General features: G+C 52.8%; 1 protein-coding gene across 1 annotated transcript in view; it reads right to left on the bottom strand.

Moving 5' to 3' along the window:
* Positions 1–18,199, bottom strand: part of LOC135892976 (uncharacterized) — a gene marked incomplete at its 5' end in the record, with an annotated part of 270,703 nt that overhangs the window by 192,889 nt on the left and 59,615 nt on the right. The window lies entirely within an intron of this gene.

Genomic DNA, 18,199 nt, shown 5'->3' with positions numbered 1-18,199 from the left:
AAGACACGTTCTGGCAGTGTAAACACCCTTTGGACTCCGGAGGATATCCCACAGTTCCAAAAGGGACCACTCTGACTAGCATCTCCACTGCTCTGATGCAGGGACATCCGCCCCTCCCCCTGTAAGCCCCGCAAAATTTGAAGCTCCCTTTCCATTTGTTTGTAGATGTGGCGGGGAAAGCAGCCAGACAGCAGGAGGTTTAAAAAAAAAAAGAGAGACACGAAGAAATCAGGAAGTAATGGGGCTCCTGAGACATGAAGCAGGGCAGCACAGGGCACTGAGCAGGGACCCAGAATGCCTCCCGCTCCCCCCTTTTCCACAAGACCTATTGAGAGAGCTGCACTATGGGATAGCTGCCCTACAGCGCTGCTCTCATCGACGATGGAAGTGCTGGTAGTGTCAAAACTCTCTGATGCCTGAGGAATTGAGTGATTACATAAACCAGCACTTTACTTTCACCGGTTCCCTATCACCGGTGAAACTTACAGTGCAAAAACTCTGTAAGTGTAGACATACCCTAAGAGAAAAGTGCCCAAATTAATCAGAGATCAATAAATTTTGAATTGGCATTGTCCACACTGTATTGAAAAAACACGGAGGAGAGAAAATCAAATGCCAAACCAAATATAAAAAAAAACATTTTGTTGAATTAGAAACTTGGGATCTAAGACACCACCTCCAAATCATGACACATGTTATTTAAGAAAAACCTGTGACATTTTACAATCCTTATATGTCTCATTCACATTATCATTACTTGTCCATACAAATAAGGATGTATTTGATGAATTAGCTGTCAATTTCATAGAGAAATGTATCTATAAGGAATTCTATAAGGAATGTATGCAAATCCCTCTGCTGGTGGTGTATCACCAAAATGTCCAAACATGGAAAGACCCACAGATTGCTTGTTGCTCTCAAAAGGGGCATCAATGAATCTGTATGTATAATGTGTTTGAGGTAAAGATCCTACTGTGTGGCCAGCTGGAAAGGTACCAATGGCAATGCAACACTGGTATCATGTCCAGTGCAACTAACCAAACAAAGATCTCTTATGAAATGTGTGGTCTGACACAAAAAGTAACTATACTGTGTAGCAAATTATCACAAAAAATTCTATTCTCATAATGTTAGATGTATGTTCACAAATCCAAATTTTTGTTTTAAGCAACAGGTATCCACAGTTACTGGGCACCCGACAATATCTCCGGTACCTGTTTTTGAAAATGAAACTGTTATTCTCAGCAACCCAGATTATCAGAATCTGATTAGACAAAGTACACCAGTGCTTCATGCTTATCACCATTAACTTTACAGCTAAAACAATTGTAAAAAAGAAAAGATTAACATTTAATTAAAATTAGGAATGACATAAATAAGGCAAACCAAGCACTGTCTGAAATTTTGGATGGTAGCAACTCACATAAAGTATTCACTGCACCAAGAGGGATGAAAATTGACTGAAAGGAATGAATTATTGTACATAATATCCTCACTATGTGTACAATTGTATTAATCATTATTGTAAACTGTAATGTAATATGTATGTTACAGGAATCGTATTATCTCATTATCATTTTGATAGTGAGATAACACTCTACCCGTCAAGGGGGGAAGATGTAGCCAATGATTGTAGTTGATTGTTCATTTATTGTGTGATGTTATAATTAACAAATGTGTTATGTTATCATAGAATATCAGGGTTGGAAGGGACCTCAGCAGGTCATCTAGTCCAACCCCCTGCTCAAAGCAGGACTTAATCCCAACTAAATCATCCCAGCCAGGACTTTGTCAAGCCTGACCTTAAAAACCTCTAAGGAAGGAGATTCCACCACCTCCCTAGGTAACCCATTCCAGAGCTTCACCACCCTCCTAGTGAAAAAGTTTTTCCTAATATCCAATCTAAACCTCCCCCACTTCAACTTGAGACCATTACTCCTTGTTCTGTCATCTGGTACCACTGAGAACAGTCTAGATCCATCCTCTTTGGAGCCCCCTTTCAGGTAGTTGAAATCAGCTATCAAATCCCCTCTCATTCTTCTCTTCTGCAGACTGAACAATCCCAGTTCCCTCAGCCTCTCCTCATAACTCATGTGCTCCCGCCCCCTAATCATTTTTGTTGCCCTCCGCTGGAGTGTTTCCAATTTTTCCACATCCTTCTTGTAGTGTGGGGCCCAAAACTGGATACTGTACTCCAGGTGAGGCCTCACCAATGTCGAATAGAGGGGAACAATCACATCCCTCGATCTGCTGGCAATGCCCCTACTTATACAGCCCAAAATGCCGTTAGCCTTCTTGGCAACAAGGGCACACTATTGACTCATATCCAGCTTCTCGTCCATGGTAACCCCTAGGTCCTTTTCTGCAGAACTGCTGCCTAGCCACTCGGTCCCTAGTCTGTAACAGTGAATGGGATTCTTCCGTCCTAAGTGCAGGACTCTGCACTTGTCCTTGTTGAACCTCATCAGGTTTCTTTTGGCCCAATCCTCTAATTTGTCTAGGTCCCTCTGTATCCTATCCCTACCCTCCAGCGTATCTACCACTCCTCCCAGTTTAGTGTCATCTGCAAACTTGCTGAGGATGCAGTCCACACCATCCTCCAGATCATTAATGAAGATATTGAACAAAACCGGCCCCAAGACCGACCCTTGGGGCACTCTGCTTGAAACCGGCTGCCAACTAGACATGGAGCCGTTGATCACTACCCATTGAGCCCGACCATCTAGCCAGCTTTCTATCCACCTTATAGTCCATTCATCCAGCCCATACTACTTTAACTTGCTGGCAAGAATACTGTGGGAGACCATATCAAAAGCTTTGCTAAAGTCAAGGAATAACACATCCACTGCTTTCCCCTCATCCACAGACCCAGTTATCTCCTCATAGAAGGCAATTAGGTTAGTCAGGCATGACTTGCCCTTGGTGAATCCATGCTGACTGTTCCTGATCACTTCCTCTCCTCTAAGTGCTTCAGAATTGATTCCTTGAGGATCTGCTCCATGATTTTTCCAGGGGCTGAGGTGATATATGGTTATAAATAATCATTGTATGCTAAATAGAGTAAAATTGTAGGACTATAGAAATACAAGATTGATCAGTATGTAGAGGAAATAATCATGTATTAGGTATCAAATTAAGTAGGCTTGAAATGCAAGGCCTGTAGGCTGAGGCCTGCAAGATTTTAGCTTAGCTATTTTAGGCCGTGGAGCTAAGAAATGCTAACATGAGTAAGTGACCGAAGACTAACCCGATGCCCTAAGGTTATGGGAAAAGAGGTACCAAGTGGTAATATTGCAAAAAAATAGCCAGAAGATTAATTTTAAATCATAAAAATACTGTAAAGGCACATCTGTTTCCAACATGTGTCTAAACCATATGATATAGGTTGTGCGTCAACGCTAATGAGAATAAAGAGAGCCTACGAGAAATCGGGGTCCCTTAAGTTTTTAGGGGACATCAGACTAATAAGGAAAAAGAGGGTTGACACTCCTTTGGACATGTGCCGAATGTAGGTATAGACAGAATTACATTATAAAAGAGGATGCCCAGAATGGAAAAATTGAGCTCCCTATGGGAAACTCCAGGAGGAACCATCGCTATACTGATGATCAATCCATGAGAGACCCATCAGACCCTAACACTATTGTTAAGGATGTGAGTATAACTATATTTGTGACTTGTGCATAGGTCTGTATAGAATTTCTATATGGTTGGGTAATCATAACTTTAATTCTAACTTTACTAAAATTTGTAAAACAGACAAGACCTTGTACGTGTGAATGTATGTGTGGTCACTACACTGGTCTTTATGTGTTCCTAGAGGCTCTAAATCTGAAGCAAGTAACAGTGGCAACTTCTACTCTATTAACCTTGAAACTGTAGCTCCCTGAGCTGAAGCCATGGGGGTTGTAATACCACATTACAAAATTCACTGTAAGTAAAATAAAATGCTACAGGTTGACAAAGGTAACAGTGTTGATGTAATATACTTAAGTCAAACATCTTACTGAAGTCTATTACAGAGCAACATTTTAATTTAAACATTGGAATGATATAAAATTAACATCTCGAATGGTCCCTAGAATATGTATAAAGCACTTATGCTAAACAATCTGTTCCACCTTTTATTTAGCTGTGACACTCTGAGTACATTTCCCAGACCTGAAGAAGAGGTCAGTATAAACTGGAAAGCTTAGATGTTGGTCAACTAACAGATATTACCTCGCCCACCTTGTCTCTCTGATATCCTGGGACCAACATGGCTACAACAACACTGCATACAATTAACATGAAACACATTAAATGGATTAAAAACTGGCTAACAAATAGGTCTCAAAATGTAACCATAAAAAGGGAATCATGTGTTTCCAATGGGGTCCTGCAAGGATCAGCTTAATGTTTTTATCAATGAACTGGAAGAAAACATAAAATCATCACTGATAAGGTTTGCAAACGACACAAAATTGGGGGAGTGGTAAATAATGAAGAGGACAGGTCACTGATACAGAGTGATCAATAAGGATTGATTGGTAAACTGGGCACAAGCAAACAATCTGTGTTTTAACATGGCTAAATGTAAATATACATCTAGGAACAAAGAACTCAGGCCATATTTACAGGCTGGGAGACTCTCTGCTGGGAAGCAGTGACTGTGAAAAAGATTTGGGGGTTGTGGTGGATAATCAGCTGGACAAGAGCTACCAGTGTAACACAGTGGTCAAAAGGGCGAATGTGATTCTGGGATGTATAAACAAAGGAATATTGCATAGGAGCAGAGAGGTTATTTTACGTCTGTATTTGGCACTGATGTGACTGCTGCTGAAATACTGTGTCCAGTTCTGGAGTCCACAATTCAAGAAGGATGTTGATAAATTGGAGAGGGGTCAGAGAAGAGCCACGAGAATGATTAAAAGATTGGAAAACCTGCCTCATTGTGATAGACTCAAGGAGCTCAATGTAGTTAGCTTACAAAAGAGAAGGTTAAGGGATGACTTAATCACAGTCTATAAATACCTGCATGGGAAACACATATTTAATAATGGGCTTTTCAATTTAGCAGACAAGGGTATAACATGGTTCAATAGTTGGAAAGAGTGTCACCATAGGGAAAGCCTGTGTCAGAGTGCTCACTGTGAGATGCATGTACGGGTAATAGGTAAGGCGTTATGGATCTACACCAAACACCGTGTTCTTAAGGTCTGTGACGTGGGGCTGGTCACCAAACAGTGAGAAACAGCTTTCTTTCAGGCCAGGGGGGTTTATCTATCTGTCAGGCTACATGTCGAGGGAGTATTGTATGGCTCACAGTGGGCACCCACTGAGCTGAATGCTAACCAAGGGGTTGTGAGACCTTCCAGAGAGGGAATTTGCAGGAAGATATAAGCCAGCAGGAGGGGTCCTGGTTCCAAAAGAAGACGATGGATTGCTGGGCTATAACTAGGTAGAGCTACATGCTGTGTCCTTTACTAAGGGGACAAGCTGAAAGCACGGCTAGTTTCATGAAAAAAGGATCCCAGCCCGCTAAGCTGAAAAACGCCGTGAGCAATACTAGGTTCTAGGAGCGTGTTCTGATTTCATTCGATACGTATCCCTTTGTTTCCAATACTTCTCTCTACCTGCCATAGGCACCGACTTCCTCTGTTCCTGGGGGGTTTTCAACCCCAGCTCTGCCCCAGGCCCTGCCCCCACTCTATCCCTTCCCCCAAGCTCCCCACATCTTCTCACCCTGCTCCACCCCAGGCCGTGTCCCTGCTCCGTCCCAGGCCCCGCCCCCACTCCACTCCTTCACCCAAGCCCCCCCATCTTCCCACCCCTGCTCGACACCAGGCCCCGCCCCCACTCTACCTTTTCCCCCAAGGCCCCACCTCTTCCTGCCCCCTCCCTCCCAGCACCTCCAGCACACCACTGAACAGATAATCCGCAGTGCACCGGCAGCGCTGGGGGGGAAGGGGAGGAGCTGATCAGTGGGGCCGCTGGCAGGTGGGAGGCACTGTGGGGGAGCGGGAGGTGCTGATCCATGGGGCTACCGATGGGTACTGAGCACCCACTTTTTTTCTCCCCATGGGTGCTCCAGCCCCAGAACACCTGCGGGGTCGGCACCTGTGCTACCTGCTATTACTGGACTCTCTGCTCTTTGTTAAATAAACTTCCTCTTGTTTTTACTAGAGACATCTCTAAGGGCCATGTGCTGGGCAGTGGGGGAGGTGGAAGTGGCCTGCTGGGAGCTCTGTTCCTTTGGGAAGGGTGGATCTGGGAATGCTGTGAGCACCCAGTGGCACTGGGGCTGGACACTGCCAGGGGATGCTCAGAGGGCACACGGGTTCTGGGTGCCTATCACTAGCCTGTAGAGAGAGAACCATGCTTGAGACGCCAGAGACTGGTGGGTCAGGGAGCTGACCCCCAGTGGGCAGAGACAAGGCTCCCTTGCTCTAGCAGCAGGTGCCTCAAAACTCCCAGCAAGTGGGGGTGAGGGAACATATGTGGGTCCAGCCAGGATGTCCCTGCTGCCTGAAAACCAGAGGGTGGCAGGGCCACCGTCTTAGCCTTGGCAGTGTCGGGGACTGGGGAGCTGGCCACCACACAGCTGCATCACCAGCCACACCATAAGCTTGAGCGGTAGAACAGATCCGCAAGGCCACCGGAAGGCCTGAATGGCTGCACATGCACTTTATGGGCTAAAGAATAGCCAGTCAGAGGCTCTTATACCAGGAATTAAATTACCTCTTTTTACATAAAACCTTTAGCGTTTGTCTTTAGAAAGAATAGAAAGCCCCTCATGAAAGTTATGCCTAACCTTTATACTAGGGTTACCATATTTTAATTTTAAAAAAGGAGGACACTCCATGGGGCCCCAGCCCTGCCCCAACTCTGCCCCCAGCCCCGCCCCACCCCGCTCCTTCCCCAAAGTCCCCGCCCCAACTCTGCCCCCTCCCCTGAATGCTCCGCCCCCTGCTCATCCCCCTCCCCTGCTTCCCGCAAATCAAATGTTCGCGGGAAGCCTGAAACAGGGAGGCAGCAGGTAAGCTGGGGCTGGGGTGGGGTGCAGCCCAGTCCGGCCGAGCGGCTCCCTCTGGTGGCCGGCCAGCCCAGGCCAAGAGGCTCTGGCCCCGGCGTCTCCCACCTGGCTCGGCTCGGGCCCTGGGGCACCGGCCCCTGGCCGAGCACCCACGGCCCCGGCCCAGCACCCCCGGCCCCGCGCCAGCCCCCGGCCGCCGGCCGAGCACCCCCGGCCCGGCCCAGCACCGCTGGCCCCGGCCCGGCCCCCAGCCCAGCACCGCCAGCCCGGCCCGGCCCCCGGCCCAGCCCCGCCAGCCCTGGCCCGGACCCTGGCCCGGCCCGGCCCGGCCCCCGGCCGAGCACCGCCGGCCCTGGCCCGGCCCAGCCCCTAGCCCAGCACCGCCAGCCCGGCCCGGCCCCCGCCCGAGCACCGCCGGCCCCGGCCTGGCCCCCGGCCGAGCACCGCCGGCCCAGGCTCCCGGCCGAGCACCACTGGCCCCGGCCCGGCCGAGCACCACCGGCCCCAGCCCGGCCCCTGGCCCCCGGCCGAGCACCGCCAGCCCCGGCCCTGCCCCCGGCCGAGCACCGCCGGGCCCTCGCTATTTTCCCGGACATGTCCGGCTTTTTGGGATTTCCTCCCAGATGGGGATTTGAGGCCCAAAAAGCTGGACATGTCCGGGAAAATCCGGACATATGGTAACCCTATTTATACCAATTTCCCTTATTCCATTAACTTAAAGTAATGTATTTTTATAGCCTTTGATATTTATTGGAAATCAGACCATATTGACTTTAGCTATAAGGAGACTTTTAATTTAAACTTTTTAAAGCACAGGATATCCTTTGTAAAGTATGAAGATTTGGGGGGTTAATATAATACCCTGCCCCAACATATACAATAAAAAAGAGAAGCAATAATTCTGTAACTGCATGAAAGAGGGAGATGCAGCTTGGCCTTTCTCTCCCGTCAGCAAAGAGAAGATTTTCTGAACATTTAAAGCACAGGGGGACATGTCACTATAGATGACCCATATTTACATAAGTGCGTGTTTCAATAAAAAGTGAAGTTTAAAAAGACAGAAGCCCTGTATCAACATGGACGAATGAGTAACTAGTAAGGCGAGAGATGAGCATGCGGCATATTTGAAGCAGCATGTTTCCCTGCTGTCATTTACAGAGCAGTTTTACAAACAAAAAATAAAATTTTAAAACGAGAAGTCTGTAACGATGCTGCCTCTGGCAGGACACAACTGAGAGTATCAATTCCGGACAAATTGCTTAGAGCAGGGCAGTTACAGCCCAAGGCTGGGGGTCCTTTACTATTAAGGCAAACCAAACCAGCGAAACAGAGACGACTTCGGTCTCACCCCACTGGCTAACCATAAGTCATACAAGCAATTCCCCTAGACACTCCAGTTTCCCAGTATCACCACCAGTGACACTTGTTATGGGGATGAATGGTTATGAAAACCAAAGCCCCAGTAAAAGAAAAATGGTTCTCCTGATCCCAAAGGACCAAGCCCCAGAGCCAGGTTAATATACAAGTCAGATCTTACCCACAAATCACACTGTTGCCAATCCTTTAGAATCTAAAATCTAAAGGTTTATTCATAAAAAGAAAGAAATATAGACGAGAGTTAGAATTGGTTAAATGGAATCAATTACATACAGTAATGGCAAAGTTCTTGGTTCAGGCTTGTAGCAGTGATGGAATAAACTGCAGGCTTAAATCAAGTCTCTGGAACATCCCCAGCTGGGATGGGTCATCCAGTCCTTTGTTCAGAGCTTCAGTTTGTAGCAAGCTTCCTCCAGAAGTAAGAAGCAGGATTGAAGACAAAATGGAGGGGTTTCCAGGGCATTTTATATCCTCTTCCCTGTGGAAGGACACCCCTTTGTACTTACTGTGGGAAATCACAGCAGCAAGATGGAGTTTGGAGTCACATGGGCAAGTCACATGTCCCTGCATGACTCAGTTCTTTATAGATGGCAACCATTGCTCACATGCTACCTTGAACGTTCCCAGGAAGACTTCTTATATGGATTGGAGTCTCCCAAGGTCCATTGTCAGTTAAGTGTTTCTTGATTGGGCACTTAATTTGCAAATTCCTTTCTCAAGAAGCTGAACAAATGCTTCACTAATGCTATTTAGAATCAAACACATTGAGATACAATTACGTAGCCAATGTTCATAACTTCAATTACAAAAATGGTACACACATACAGATAGCATAACATAACCAGGAAATAATAACCTCTTCATAGACACCTCACACGACAACCTCTGTACAATATTTGCCGCAAATATGTAACAGTGGTTCCAACAATGATCTATACGGTCACAGTTTATGTCAATAACATCACAAAGTCATACTATTGTAACTGCATGAAGAAGGGAGGTAAAAATTGCCCCCTTTTACCCTTGTTATCTGAATAAACATGTCCCACACATCCACTCCCCTCTTTACAAAAAACTTGACGTTTGCAACAAAAGAATTTTTAATCACAGGATTAAAATTACTAGACTATCCTCAATTTTTAAAATAATGTAAGCATGTTTTTACAGCCTAAGAGATGCCAAGAGCAGGAAATAGATAAGTGCATTTCATTTCCACAACTAAATAATTAGCATCCCTGCGACACAACTTAAATAAAGATTGTAGTCATGTTTTGTCTAAATGACTTGCATAGTAAGAAAAATGCTGTAAAAATAGTTTTCAGGACTGTAAATTGCGAAGAAGTAAGTTCCTGTGGAATAGCAATATTATACAAAACCCTCATGTAAAGAAGGGGTTTACAATTTTAAAAAGTGGCAAAAGGCTCATCATAGCTTTCTAAATGTTTAAAGAAACTCGTTAAAGAATAATGTTAGTTTGCTTCTTAAAGTTTTGCCTAAATGAATTGACCAGAATATAAAACAAAAACAAAACAAGGGAACAAAAACTGCTCTAAGGAGTTATCACTTGTAAATCGTAAAGAAAGATTTAAAATGGAGGGTACAGTATAAAACCTACAACTGATAGATTTTACAATAAAAAAAATCTTAAAAGACAAAAGCCACAGCTTTGTGACTACTTGAGGTTCAGAGGAAAGACTTGAACCTCTGCCTGGGTTATCTGAAACAACAGCCTCAGCCCCACCACCACTGCCCCTTTCCTGCTTTAATTTTTCAGTTTATCTTTTCAAGCGCCTTTGCTAAACAGACAGCTTTTCATTCTATCAAATAAAGTTTAAAAAACAAACTTTTAAAAGTTTAATGTGTAAAACAAGACGGGGATAAGAGCTGGCCTGGATTTCCAGGGAATATTGATAACCGAGGAAAAGTTTTGTAGGTCACCATTCATTGTTAGTTGTCATGGGCAAGCGTTTGTCATACAGCAACATTTTCCCCCGCTATGGGGCATCATTTCCCCCATTCAGTGGACTACACCAGATTAATACAGACATCGAGGGATTACACGCGTGGAGATATTTTGTAGCAGTAAAGCAACAATTACTTTCTTTGTTGTTGTTTCTGACTTTTGTTTATCCACAGAGTCAAGGGGCCCTAAAGGATTATTTTCTGAGAAGTGACTGAAAAGAGACTAAAGCCCTGGAGCAGAGGGCCTTGGGGAATCAAAAGGCAGAGCTGAAGTGGAAGAGGGCAAGATACAAGTGAAGATTTGAAGAAGAGGGTTGGGGAGTTGAGTGGTTCTGGGCTACTTTGCAATGGCCCAGCCACCGTACAACCTATATTCCTAACCACAGGCACACGGGGCCCCTTGCTAGAGACACAGGCTGTCCACAGGCCTTTTGTAGTTGACACACTGTGACTGAAGGAGCATAAAATATCAAAATAATATAAGGGTGTGGCCTACTGCCCTCCTGACAACCCCCCTTCCCCAGACTCTGGAGCACAGACAGAAGTTTCTCCATACCTAGCGATAGGGTGACCGTACGTCCGGGTTTTCCTGGATATTTCCTCTTTTTTGATCCTCCGCCCTCTGTCCTGGCAGATTTGTCAAATAAGAGGCAATGTCCGGAATTTTTGTGAGCCGAGGTCACAACTCAGATAAATCTCTGATTGGTCCCTTCCCTGCAGCCACAGCAGCCGGATCCCACCATGGATGGTGGAATAGGGTGGCCACTTTTTACCGGCTGTAAGGATGAGTGATGGGGAGAGGGGGGCAGAGGCGGCGTGAGAGAGTGGGTTCAAGGGAAAGGGGTGGCACAAGGGCAGGGGCTTGGGGAGAAGGAGCGGTGCGAGGGAGGGGAGTCCAGGGGAAGGGGTGATGTGAGTGCGGGGGCTCTGAGAGAAGGGGCGGCACGAGGGCGTGGGCTCTGGGAGAAGTGGTGTTGTGAGAACGGTGGCTCTGGGGGGAGGGATGGTGCGAGGGCAGGGGCTCTGAGAGAAGGGGCGGAGCCAGGGATGGAGTTCAAGGGGAAGGGGCTGAGTCAGGGCAAGGGCTCTGGGGGTAGGGGCGGTGTGAGGGCGGGGGCTCTGGGAGAAAGGGCTGTGCGAGGACAGGGGCTCTGGGGGAAGCGGCGGTGCCAGGGCAGGGGCTCTGGGAGAAGGGGTGGTGCAAGGGTGGGGGCTCTGGGAGAAGGGGCGGCGCGAGGGCAGGGGCTCTGGGGAAAGGGGCAGTGTGAGGGCGGGGGCTCTGGGAGAAAGGGCTGTGTGAGGACAGGGGCTCTGGGGGAAGCGGCGGTGCCAGGGCAGGGGCTCTGGGAGAAGGGGTGGTGCAAGGGTGGGGGCTCTGGGAGAAGGGGCGGCGCGAGGGCAGGGGCTCTGGGGAAAGGGGCTGCATGAGGGCAGGGGCTCTGGGGAAAGGGGCGGTGTGAGTGCAGGTTCTCTGGGAGAAGGGGCAGCGCGAGGGCAGGGGCTCTGGGGGAAGGGGCGGTGCGAGGGCAGGGACTCTGAGGGAAGGGACGGTGTGAGGGATGGAGTTCAAGGGGAAGGGGCTATATGAGGGCAGGGTCTCTGGGAGAAGGGGCAGCGCGAGGGCAGGGGCTCTGGGGGAAGGGGCTTTGTGAGGGAGGGGAGTCCAGGGGAAGGGGCGGCGCGAGGGCAGGGACTCTGGGGGAAGGGGTGATTCGAGGGCAGGGACTCTGCGGGAAGGGGCGGTGCAAGGGCAGGGGCTCTGGAGGAAGGGGCAATGCGAGGTCAGGGACTCTGGGGGAAGGGGCGGTGCGAGGGCGGGGGCTCTGGGGAAAGGGCCGGTGTGAGGGATGGAGTTCAAGGGGAAGGGGCTATATGAGGGCAGGGTCTCTGGGAGAAGGGGCGGTGCCAGGGATGGAGTTCAAGGGGAAGGGGCGGTGCGAGGGCAGGGGAAACGGGCGGCATGACGGGTGTCGCCACTGTTCAGTCGCCGGTGGCCCCCCCACTCTTAGGAAGCTTCTGGTGCCCCTGGATCCCACCCACATAGTCTTGGGGACGGAGAGAGGCCTACAGGGAGGCGCTGAGTAACAGTTGGTGCTGTGTCCCGGGTCTACGCCAGCCACCCTGCCACCATGACAAGGAGTTTCACTGCCCCCCAACTCGAGAGTGAGGCTGCAGTACCCCCTCCAACATTCCTCCAGTATCCTTCCCAGTACACACACACCCCTCCAGTACCCCCCAAACATCCCCACCAGCACCCCCCAGATCCCCTCTTTCCCCCACAATAGTGTCCTCTTTGGGGGAACCTGAACTATGGTAACCTTAACTAGGGAGAGGCCAATGGGCTTTTGATGCGTCCACTAAGAAAGTATCTCACAAGTGTTGGCCTCTTGTGGAAAGATGGAAGTACCTAATTTCTAGAGCCCTGCACGCTCGCGGATATCTGCTTTATAGCCACAGATATCCATGGATCATTTTTGTGGATTGTGGCTCAGATGCGGATACAAATTTTGTATCCATGCAGGGCTCCACTAATTTCACCCCCCAGGGATGGAAGAGGATGGACTTGCTGATAGTGCTACATTATCATTATACACACAATTCCATAGAGCTATAGACATTAAGGCCAGAAGGGACCTTCATGATGATTTGGGCTGACTTGCACATTGCAGTGAAATGCACAACAGGGCTCGTGCCTGGACACAGCTGTCATCTCCGAATCTAGCAGTGTAATATTATGGAAGGGTGCCGGTGGGAAGGTTAGAGGGGAGCTCTCTGTATCTGTAACTGCGGCCCATTCCTTTCCAATAAGCAAGGCACCATCATGCAGCTGCACTCAGTTCTGCACCTTATCTACACACTAGAAACAATCATGATCATTTACTGGGGGCCCGGGCTGGCTGCTGCACAGACTGGCGGGCCTGGTGCCCCGAGCTCAAAGTGCATTGGGCGCAGACAGAAAGACGGGGTCTGGCGCCCCAAGCTCAGAGTGCATTGGGCACACACAGACAGGGCCTGGCTCACCGAGCTCAGAGGGCATCGGACACAGACAAACAGACAGGGCCTGGCACATTGGGCACAGACAGACAAACAGGACCTGGCACCCCGAGCTCAGGGGGCATCGGGCACAAACAGACAGACAGGGCCTGGCGCAGCGGGCACAGGCAGACACCCGTAGTCAGTCTCTCCCCATAGCTCGTCTGCATGTGGGGCTGGTTGCTTTGTGGGGAAGGAGCCGGCTGTCCCTGTGCACCTGACAATGGTTCTGCAGGTCACACCACATGCTGTCTGCATGGCTGGGCACAGGCTGCTCAGGGATGGGCATGGGAGCTGCACCAGGGAAAGCTGGGGGGGGGGACGGAGCAGGGGAGCCTTCCAAGGCAGCTGGGGAGGGTAATGGGGGAGCTGAGACCTCCAGCCAGTAGCCGCAGCCCCCAGACGAGCCCCATCAGCGTCCCCACAGTCCAGGCAGCTGTCAGCCCTGGGGCTGCTCTGTGCAGGATCCCACCGGCCGGTCTCTCACTGCAGGCTGAGCCCAGCCCAGCCCAGCCCGGCGGCATGCGCCTCTCACAGCACCGCGTCTTCCCTCACCAGCCGGGTCATCTCGCTGTCGGGCTGCTCAGGGGGCTCTGGATTTGCTGCTCCCTGGGGCCGGGCCGGGGTCCCTGGAGCCCCCAGCGCCTCCATGTGCACATGGCCTGCAAACAAGAGGACAGGGTGAAGTGCCCAGGCTAGGGTTGCCAACTTTCTAATTGCACAAAACCGAACACCCTTGCCCGACCCCCTGCCCCGAGGCCCCACCCCTGCCCCTTCTCTGAGACCCCACCCACCTCCCTCCAGCCCCCTCCCTCTATCACTTGCTCTCCCCGACCCTCACTCACTTTCACGGGGCTGGGGCAGGGGCTTGGGGTGCGGGAGGGGGTGAGGCTTCCAGATGGGGGTATGGGCTCTGGGGTGGGGCCAGAAATGAGGGGTTCAGGGTCTGGGAGGGGGCTCCAGTCTGGGGTAGGGGGTTGGAGTGTGGGAGTGAGTGAGGGCTCTGGCTGGGGGTGTGGGCTCTGGGGTGGGGCTGGGGATGAGGGGTTTGAGGTGCAGGAGGGGGCTCCAGGCTGGGGCCAAGGGATTTTGAGTGCGGGATGGGGCTCAGGGTTGGGGCAGGGGGTTGGGGTGCGGGTGGGGGTGCAGGGTCTGGGAGGGAGTTAGGGTGCAGGACGGTGTTCCGACCTGGGGCAAGGGGTTGGGGTGCGGGTCCGGGCTCTGGGAGGGAGGGTGCAGGAGGGGGTTCTGACCTTGGGCAGGAGGTTTGGGCTTTGGGTGTGGGCTCTGGGAGGGAGAGTGCAGGAGGGGGTTTTGACCTGGGGCAGGGGGTTGAGGTGCGGGTGGAGGTGTGGGGTCTGGGGTCTGGGAGGGAGTTAGGGTGCAGGAGGGGGTTTTGACCTGGGACGGGGGTTGGGGTGTGGGCTCTGGGAGGGAGGGTGCGGGCGGGATTTTTGACCTGGGGCAGGGGCTTCAGGGTGTGGGCTCCGGCCAGGCAGCGCTTACCTCAGGCAGCTCCCAGTCAGCAGCGCAGCGGGCTTAAGGCAGGCTCCCTGCCTGTCCTGGCTCCACGCTGATCCTGGAAGCGGCCGGCATGTCCGGCCCTAAGGCAGAGGCACAGTCACCAGGGGGCTCTGCACAGTGCGTGCTTCCTGCACCAGCAGGCACTGCCCCCCACATCTCCCACAGAGCTTGGTTCCTGGCCAATGAGAGCTGCGGAGCCGGGGCTGGGGGCAGGAGCAGCATGCGGAGCTTCCCTGATCACCCCTGTGCCTAGGGGTTGCAGGGACATGGCGGCCACTTCCAGGGAGCTGCGCAGATCCAGGGCAGGGAGGGAGCCTGCCTTAGCCCTGATACGTCACCAATTGGACTTTTAATGGCCTGGTCAGTGGTGCTGACCCGAGCCACCACAGTCTCATTTCAACCGGGCGTTCCAGTCAAAAAACGGATGCCTGGCAACCCTAGCCACCCCCAGCCCACCCTCACCCAGCATGCCAGGGTGCCTTGTGAATGGGACCCCACTGCCAGGGCAGGGCTGTAGGGACGGGGCACCCGCAGGCCGGGACAGTGGGCCTGTGCATGGCAGTTAGAGCAGAGACCCCAGTAGCTGTGAGAGCAGAAGGTTCCCATGCAGGGAGGCAGCCCAGGGCATGGACAGGGCACTGGGCTGTTGCTCAGGGATATTGGGCTCCAGCTGGGGCTGGATTCCGGGTCAGGATGGCAAGGCAGCCCTTGTCCCAGCTCCTCTTCCCCTCCCGTGCAGGGCATCGTGCCTTGCAGCGCTGTGCTCGGGGTTCAGGGCTCTTACCCAGGGAGTTCCCAGTGGCTCTGTCCTGACGCATCCTCCAGCAGAGCAGGATCCCACAGATCAGCACCCCGAGGGCACCCAGGCCGAGGAGCACAGACCAGAGTAGCCCAGGGCCTGGGGAGAGAACCAGGAAATGAGCTGTGCCCCGTCTCTGCCCCACAGCCCCTGAGACCGACTCCCTCCCCATCCACAGGCCCCTGCCAAGGCTGACTCCCTCCCCTGCCCCATAACCCCCATGGGTGACCATACATCCAGTTTTGGCCAGGACAGTCCCTTTTTTAAGCCCTGTCCCAGCCATCCTGAATTTTTTGGCAAACGTGGGCATATGTCAAAAAGTGGGGTGCAGAGCAACTTTGGGGGGCAGGTGGCAATGCCAGCTCCGTGCAGGGGGAGAGGCAGGGGTCGGGAGGGGGGCAGGCAGGGCTTGGGTGCGTAGCGACACCAGCCCAGCTTGGCATGAGGGGGCAGGCAGGACTCAGGTGAGTGGCTTGGACCAGCCCTGCACAGTGGGGGGACCCATGTGGTGTTCCGTTTTCCCTTTGGGAAATATGGTTACCCAACCCCCCAACCCCCCCCCCCCCCCGCCAGAGGCAGATTTAGGTTTCCTGCGGCCCTGGGCCAGAGCAAGTGGGGGCTCCTCCGTACCTCTTCTACCTGCAACCCCACCCATGGCCCCATCCTGTTCTGCCTCTTCCCCGGAAGCCCTGCCCTTGGTCCACCCACAGCCCTGACCCATTCCACCTTCCATTTCCTCCTCTCTGCCCCCCCACCACTGCAGCCCCAAGGCCGAAGAAGCTCTGTTCCCCCTGCCACAGTCCCGGGACTGCAGTGGGGAGCAAGCACTCCTCTAGTCCCGAGGCTGCAGCAGTTGCCAACTTTCTACTCGCCCAAAACCAAACACCCTTGCCCCGCCCCATGCCCCGCTCCTCTTCTGAGGCCCTGCCCATGCCCCGCCTCTTCTCCAAGTCCCCACCCCGGCTCACTTCAATCCTTCCCCCCATCGCTTGCTTTCCCCACCCTCACTCACTCGCTCATTTTTACCGGGCTGGCTCAGGAGGCTGGGGTGCTGGGGGGGGGATACGGGCTCTTGATGGGGGGCAGACTCTGATGTGTGGCCGGGCATGAGGGATTTGGGGTGAAGGTGGGGGCTGAGGGCTGGGGTGTGGGAAGGGGTGAGGGCTCCAGCTGGGGCTGTGAGCTCTGAGGTGGGGCTGCAGATGAGGGGTTTTGGGTGCAGGAGGGGGCTCTGCGCTTGGGCTCAGGGGTTCAGAGGGTGGGAGAGGGCTCTGGGCGGGGGTAGGGGGTTGGGGTACGGGGGATGTGAGGGCTCTGTCTGGGGGTGCAGGTTCTGGGGTGAGGCTGGGGATGACAGGTTTGGGGTGTAGGAGGTTTCTCTGGGCTGGGACCAAGGGGTTTGGAGGGCAGGAGGGGGATCAGGGCAGGGAGTTGGGGCATGGTGGGTGAGATGAGGGCTCTGGTTGGGGTGTGCGCTCTGGGGTGGAGCTGGGGATGAGAGGGTTGGGGTGTAGGAGGGTGCTCTAGGCTGGAATCGAGGGGTTTGGAGGGCAGGAGGGGGATCAGGGCTGGGGCTGGGGCAGGGGGTTGGGGCCTCGGAGGGGGTCAGGGTGCAGTCTCCAGGTGGCACTTTCCTCAAGCTGCTCCCAGAAGCAGCGGCATGTCCCCCCTCCAGCTCCTACACAGAGGTGTAGCCAGGAGGCTCTGCATGCTGACGGCCCCACAGGCACCGCTCCCACAGCTCCCATTGCCTGTGGTTCCTGGACAATGGGAGCTGCGGAGGCGGTGCTTGGGGCAGGGGTAGCGTGTGGAGCCCCCTGGCTGCCCTACGTGTATGAGCTGGAGAGGAGACATGCCAGCTGCTTCCTGGGAGCCGCAGAGAGCCTGCCAGCCCAGCTGCATGGCGACGCCAACCGGCCAGTCAATGGCCCAGTCAGCAGTGCTCACCGTAGCCACCAGGATCCCTTTTGGACCAGATGTTCCAATCAAAAACTGAGCACCTGGTAAACGAAGCTGGGGCTTCCCCCGTCCTGCCCGCCTGCCCAGTGCTTCTGCCAGGGATTGAATTCACCTGGAGCTTCTGCTAGGGCTCTGGGCTTCTGTTGCCCCACAGAGGATTTCTGCTGGGGGTGGGGCCCCCATTTTTCCAGGCCCGCAAATGGCTGGGGCCACTGGGTGTGGGACCCAGAAGGCCCATTGTATAATCCACCACTGGCCATGGCTGACTCCCTCCCGTGCCCCACAGCCCCTATGGGGCCAATTCTGACCCCCACTCCACAGCCCACCCTGCGGCCACCTCCCTGCCCCGTCCCACAGCCCCATGGAGAGCTGAGTCCATTCCCCTCAGCACCTTGGCCGCTGACCCTGTCCCCCTGCCACAGGCCCCGAGGAGGAGCACGGCATGTGGAGCTGTGCAGGGCCCTGCGCTGGGGGTGGCTCATAGGTCCCAGCTCAGACTCCAGCCTGAACACAGGTCATGAATTTGGGGA

The sequence above is a fragment of the Emys orbicularis genome, chromosome 21 (genome assembly GCF_028017835.1).
Source record: "Emys orbicularis isolate rEmyOrb1 chromosome 21, rEmyOrb1.hap1, whole genome shotgun sequence".
In the NCBI taxonomy this organism is placed as follows: domain Eukaryota; kingdom Metazoa; phylum Chordata; order Testudines; family Emydidae; genus Emys; species Emys orbicularis.
This window is presented reverse-complemented; position numbering and strand designations above follow the sequence as displayed.